The sequence below is a fragment of the Phoca vitulina genome, unplaced genomic scaffold (assembly GCF_004348235.1).
Source record: "Phoca vitulina isolate PV1807 unplaced genomic scaffold, GSC_HSeal_1.0 scaffold71, whole genome shotgun sequence".
NCBI classification, from domain to species: Eukaryota; Metazoa; Chordata; class Mammalia; order Carnivora; family Phocidae; genus Phoca; species Phoca vitulina.
In genome coordinates, this window is record NW_022589774.1 from 358,872 (window position 1) to 365,073 (window position 6,202).

Consider the following 6,202-nt stretch of genomic DNA (forward strand, 5'->3'; position numbering starts at 1 on the left):
GGCTCCTCTGGTCTCAGCAGCTCCCTCAGCTCTGATTCGGCTGCATGGCAGAAGCGTGCTATGGAATGCCAGTGAAACCCAACCCGCGTCCCCCACTGGCTGCCCCCCACTCCCTCTGCATTTCTTCCCAGAGACAGTGCATTTCTTCCCAGTCCCTTCCCTCCTTCCTTAGTACACCGCCCCCCCCCCCCCCGCCCCCGCCCCGCCGAAGCAGAAAGGGCTAGAGCTGCGGATTTGGCTGATGGCTGGGCCCCCCATTTGGGATCTTTGACCGATTTTCCCCTGAGAAGAAGTAGCTATATAAGGTTCTGGGTTCAAGGTCTGGATCTCTGAGAACAAGCTGTCTGCATGGGGAGCCTGGGAGGTAGAGGGCAGAAGTTCCTGTGTCCCTCTGAATGTCAGATGTGCCTCGTTGGCTCTGAGCCAGACATGGGAGGGGAGAAAGGAAAACTAAGAACAAGGCAGCTGGATATCTGATATCACCCCAGCGCTGCGCCATGGCATGGCTTCCAGAACAGCAAGAGCATCTCATTCAACCCAATAGGCTGGAGGAAAGGGAAGCTCTCTTTATCCCCATCCTACAGATGAATATATGGAGGCTTGGGGAGGTTGAGAGCAAAGATTTGTTTTTGGTCTCCTGAAGGTGGCCACAAACATTCTGAAACATTCTGAAGGATAGGGCTTATGCTTTGGGGATACAGAAACAAATATAACACAGATCATGCCATAGAAGCAGTGCTGTTTTCCTTATGTCACATAATTAATAGATTAATTATTCTCATAGAGGGCCCTCGGGGTCTCATAATATAGTAAGACTTTCACACATCCTCACCCATTCACTGTGGTTTAAACAAGAAGATCAAGTTCATTTCTGCCTGGCAGAGAAGTATTACAAATCGAATAAGGGGATTACATCAGGCTTTCCTGTCCGGTGAAATGTGCCTCAGTTTCCCTTTTGGTGTCAAGGTTCTGCTAGACAGTGATTTGATTTTGAAGTTTCTAGAACCTTCCCTCTCAGCCTCCTCCTCACAGGGCTGGCACTCCTCTTCTCTCAGGTCTGCCTTGGGTCGTTTGTTAATGACTGGCAGGCTGGAGGTGATGCTGCCCTGTCAGGGTTGATTAGTTGGGGCTTAAATTTGCATTTTGCTTCAGAAAACCAGTTTGGGATCTGGCTGGCAGAAAGCAGCAGGGCTCCAGCTTCAATAGAGAATGCCCCTGAGGCCAGGCATTTGAATTAACCACAGAAGCCTTTTCTCCCCTTTCCCTCCACTTCCTCAAGCCCCTTCCTCACCTCTCCCCTCACACCAGAAGGCTGGTTAACTGCAGCAAAGGGCTCTCTGAACATGCTTGCAGAAGAAAGGCCTTTTTTTTGCTTCTTCAAAGAAGATGCGAAGCTCCCTCCAGCCTCTCTGGAGAATCGGGGAGGGAACAGGCTGTCTCAAAATGCCATTAAAACATCTCTCACATTAAAAACAGTTGGAATGTGCAGCTTCACGAGAGAGTGGTTCCGGGAAACACCAGTGGTGGTCTTCCACTACCTGAGAGTGGGGACGGACAGGTGTCAAAGGCGCTGCCCCCCTCCCCCAGGACCCTGGCTCTGTCCTGGGACCTGCAAGTATCCTTGGGCAAGACAGTTAGTTAGCCTCTCTGAGTCCCAGGCTCACCCTTTCTTCCTCCCTCCCTCATTTCAGAGAGAAGTGGCCCTGTTCTTCTCAGAGATAACAGTCTCAGTTCTCATCACACACCATCTTCCCAGCCTCCCTCGCCTGCCCTTCCTCTCCCAGTCCTGGTGCTATTTTAAGTTGAGGCTTCCAGCCAAAATCTGTACTTTATTAATTACGCGTCAACTACTCTGTGTAACGTTTAATGCGTTTTCCAGATTGTATCAAATCCACAGTGAAGGGAGGAATCTGAATGCCGCCTGGGTGCCTGGCAGGGTGGGTTCTGGCAGAGGGTGGGGGCCAGGGGCTGGCCAGCCTGTGTCTGCATGACTAGGGCTCCCCTCCCCTCTCCTCCCCACCTGGAGTCTCTGTTAAGACCAAGCCCCTATCCGACTCACAGCCCTCTATTTAAAGAACACGTAGCACCCCAAGAGGAAGGTAGGAAAACCTGCCTCATTAGGAAGAGCCAAAGGGCTCAGGACAACTGAGATCAACTGCAGGGTGGATGGAAGGCAGTGGGGGGCAATTTGAAAGTGTGGCTCAGTGATCTGCCAAGGCAAGGCTGGAGATGATACTGACCATCTGTTGTTCTCTCCAGAGAAGATAGAAATAGCATTTGTAACGAAGCAAGAAAGATGTGAGTAAGACCCAGACATTGTATTCCTGACCGCCAGGTTTCTAGCACTGTTGTTGACCAGCTGGGTGATTTGAGCAACTCCTCCAGCTCCTCTGGGCCTCAGTTTACTGATCTGTAAAACTAGTATTGACTCAAGATGACCTCTGGGGTCCTTTCTAGGTTGGGTCTTTTGTGTTTCTTTCTGGGAGAAGTTATGAGATTATGGGGAGAAGCAGAGTCTCTTTGGGGGAATATGAAGATGAATTCTGTGTGCTTCTTGACCTCCAGGAATTCACAATCAGGAGAAGACAGATTACAATACCATAGAACATAAAGATAATGGCGAGTGGGCACCATTCCATGTACTTTACCCATAAGAACAACTAAATGCCCATAACAGCTCTATGAGACAGGTTCTACTATTAGCCCTGGATTGCTGATGAGAAAAGTAAGGCCCGGAGAGGTTCAGTTACTTGTCTGAAGTCACACTGCTAGCAAACGGACAGACCTCATTTTGAACCCAGGGAGTCCCAATCCAAAGACTGCGACACTCACCACTATGCACACCGCCTTGGGGAAAGGAATATAAGTAGTTCACATTTACAGCTGGCTCTGCTACATTGCTGTAACCAATGATAACGATTCAGCGGCCTGGACACATCCAAGAAGGCTTCACTGAGGAGGTGGGATCGGAGTCGTCCGCAAAAGGGAGGATGGGGCCTTGGGAATAGCTTGAGCCAAGGCACAGGCAATGGACTGAAGAAGGGGCTCTTAGGTAGAGAAAGAACGTGATCACTACCGCCGGGGACAGGGAACAGAAGCCGGTGCAGGTTCCAGAAGAATGGCTGATCAAAGCTCAGCTGAGGCTGGTGGGAAGGAGGGCAGGTGGGGCCCCTCTAGAAGACGGACAACTAACCAAACGTGGGCCCTGAGGGAGAGGGAGGAGAAAAGTCCATGAGAGCTCTCCTGGAATAACTGGTGAGGGACGTGGGTGGGGGGCTAAACTGTGCACAGCAGGGGTGAAACAGGGGGCTGCTGAAGCATTTAGGATTCAGCTTGCCTTGGGTATCACTTCCCCAGGGAAGCCTTTTCTGGCCCCTCCCCCACCCCCAATAGCTCGGGGGCTCCCTAGTTACAGGGTCTCCGCTGCTGACGGGACTCTTGTACATCGCTTCCAACTGGTCACCACTGTAACAAGCCGTTACTCGAACTGTGACTCGCTGGTGTCCTTTTCCCAACGAGCCCATGCTGTGGGCAGCCTGCACCCCGGTGTCGGACCCGGCACAGGGCTTGTCCAGGCTTAGAAGTCCCTGCTCCAGGAATGGAGCTCTGCCTCTCGGCTGGATGCCCTTCTCCCACGCTGGGACGTCAGCACCGTGGCTTCTCATCACCATTTCCCCGGGGTCGGTGCCTCCCTGTGGAGCGCGGGGGGGGGGAGGTAGTCATGTGTTCACCTGTCCACTCTCGCCACACTGATGGGTTCTGACACTTCCGTGCAGTGTTGCCAGGTGGCAATAATGAACAGTTTAGCATGGAAATTGGCCTTCGCAGGAGGGGGCTGCGTGTGCGTGTGTGAAAGAGAGCATTTGGCTAGGGGACACCTTCAGACCTGCGGTGCTCTAGTTGAGATTTTTTAGGGCTTTCCTTCCTTGGTCAGCCCCTCCTGCCCGTCCACCTCTGCCGCTTCTGTGTTCCCCCAAACTCTCCTGTCTCATCCCTGAGTTCTGGTTCCCTCTGCCCCCGGCTCAGAAAGTAAGAGAGTGCCAGTGGGTCTTTCGTCCCCTCCCCTCAACAAGTTCACCACCAGTTACCTGTTGATGGTGTCTTCCTTTGAGGGCCACTTCCAGACATTTCCCCCCCAAATCCCTGTGGGATTTTGAGAAACCAGGGAAGAGGAGAGTATCTGATCCTCACTCTCAGAAGTGAGATAAGCTGGCTCCTCACCAAGCAAGGGCAGGGAGCATCTCTGAAAACTCCCGAGAAGGTGGGGCAGCGAACTCCTTTCTGGGTCCAGCTGGAGCCTCCTTCGCCGGGGCCCCACAGCCAGGCTGCCTCACCCTCCGAGGGTTCGGGTGGGAGGGAGCTCCTCCGGACGTATTTAGCAGGCGCTGCCTGTCGCTAGCGGCACTAATGGATTCTGTTATCTCGCCAGGACCCTTGTCTGCAGATGGGCAAAGTGGAAGAAGGTGGCAGGTTAAAAATACCGTTAGCAAAGAGGCTTAGGTGGGGGCCCTGCCATGAGAATTACAGTGATGAGAAGCCTCTGGGACAGGAAATCAGCAATGGAACCAAAGGTGCTGAACCCTCGGCTTCTCTTTTGCCTCCAACTTGAATTTGCCACCATTTTGAATATGAGCGCAGAAACGGGGGTGGGGGTTCATTTTACCTGTTATGAGGCCTCGCCAGCCATGACTTGGGTGGGACAACTTGTAGTCGCCTGGCCCTCTCTGCCTAGGGTGGTGGATGCCCAGGCTCTGATTCATTTTATAGCGCACATTCTCCTACCCAAGAAAAGGAACCGAGTCCTGGATGGATGGGAATAATAATACCCTACATTTATAGAATGTTTTTATTGCTTCTGAAGTGTTTCCATATACAGTACCTCACTGCAGCCTTATAACATGCCTGTGAGGTGAGAATTATTATCCTAGTTTGATATACGGGGGAACAAGGCTCTGAATGTTTATGAGACTTGCCCAAGGTCACGTATTTAGGAAGTGGCAGAGTATGCATTTGAATGAGGGTTTCCTGATCTCCTGTCCAGGGCTCACCTTGCATCCTTTATTCTCTCAACTTTTTTGCTTCCCTTCATTTTCCTAAGAGGGTGAAACCCATGGGGCTGTCCCCAACAGCCTAGCCTTCAATTTCATTTGTCTTTAAAGCCCATAGGCCCAGCTGCCTCTACTGGGTCCAGGCTGGTCTAGCACTGGGCTGGCCTGGGGGCCATTTGTCTTCACTGCTTCAGGACCCAGATGAAAGCTTGCAGCTGCGGCATCCCTTCCTGGGCTCAGGGTCACGGCATCCCAGGATTGATAGCAGCCCCAAACTTCCAGGACTTCATCTTCTATGTAGGTCAGGGGATCTGGGTCTCATTTTTTGACCAAAGAGAACAAATGTCCTACAACTTTCATTGGCAAACTGATTCAGTACTTACTATAGTCTTCCTTCCTGTTCAGAAAGCTCCCCCTAAGGTTTAACTTCCTGCTACAGCTGAGGTCTATTTAAACTGAGGGTTACTTCCCACAAGAGGCAGGGCCCATCTCCAATGGCCCAAGGACAGAGGACTCTGGAAAGGGAACCCATCCCACCATCCCAGGTAAGAGCAGATTACATTTCTCATAGTCTGGCAAGAAATCATGGTAGGGCAACGGTTTGGTAAGAAATCAACGAAAAATAGCAAGATTTTGTAAAAGAGAAAAAAAAAGAAATCTCAACTGATTGGGAACTCCCACAGGAACACCAAGGTCACCTGGTTCCATTCCCAGTCCCCCCTTCTCACAGTGAGGTCTCAGCTGTGGGAGGCTGATCTAAGAGCTAAAGTCAAACAGCTACCCATTCGGCGTGGCCGGAACCCTCAACAGGCTCTGCCCACTGATGTGGGAGCAGGGATTCCAAAACACAAAAAAGACACGATCACTGACCACAGGGACTTCCTGAAGAGCTGAGAAGGACAGAATGCATCACTTCACATGCTGTCGAATGCCCGCTGTGCCCAGCATGGTGCTAGGGATGGGGAGTTGGCCATGACAGGGCCTTGGCCCCGGGAGCTTGCACCCTGAGGAAACAATGCAGAAAACTTCGAGCCTTAATGACAAATGCATGTAGACTGATGTGGAAATTGTTCTGGAGAGTTCAAAAGAATGAGAGATAAGGTCCATAGGGCGGGGGGGGGGGGGGGGGGGGGGGGGGGGGGGGGGGGGGGGAG

General features: G+C 51.9%; 1 protein-coding gene across 1 annotated transcript in view; it reads right to left on the minus strand.

The window, feature by feature from the left end:
* The window catches only part of PLXNA2 (plexin A2), a 209,405-nt gene that overhangs the window by 131,243 nt on the left and 71,960 nt on the right, over positions 1-6,202 (minus strand). The window lies entirely within an intron of this gene.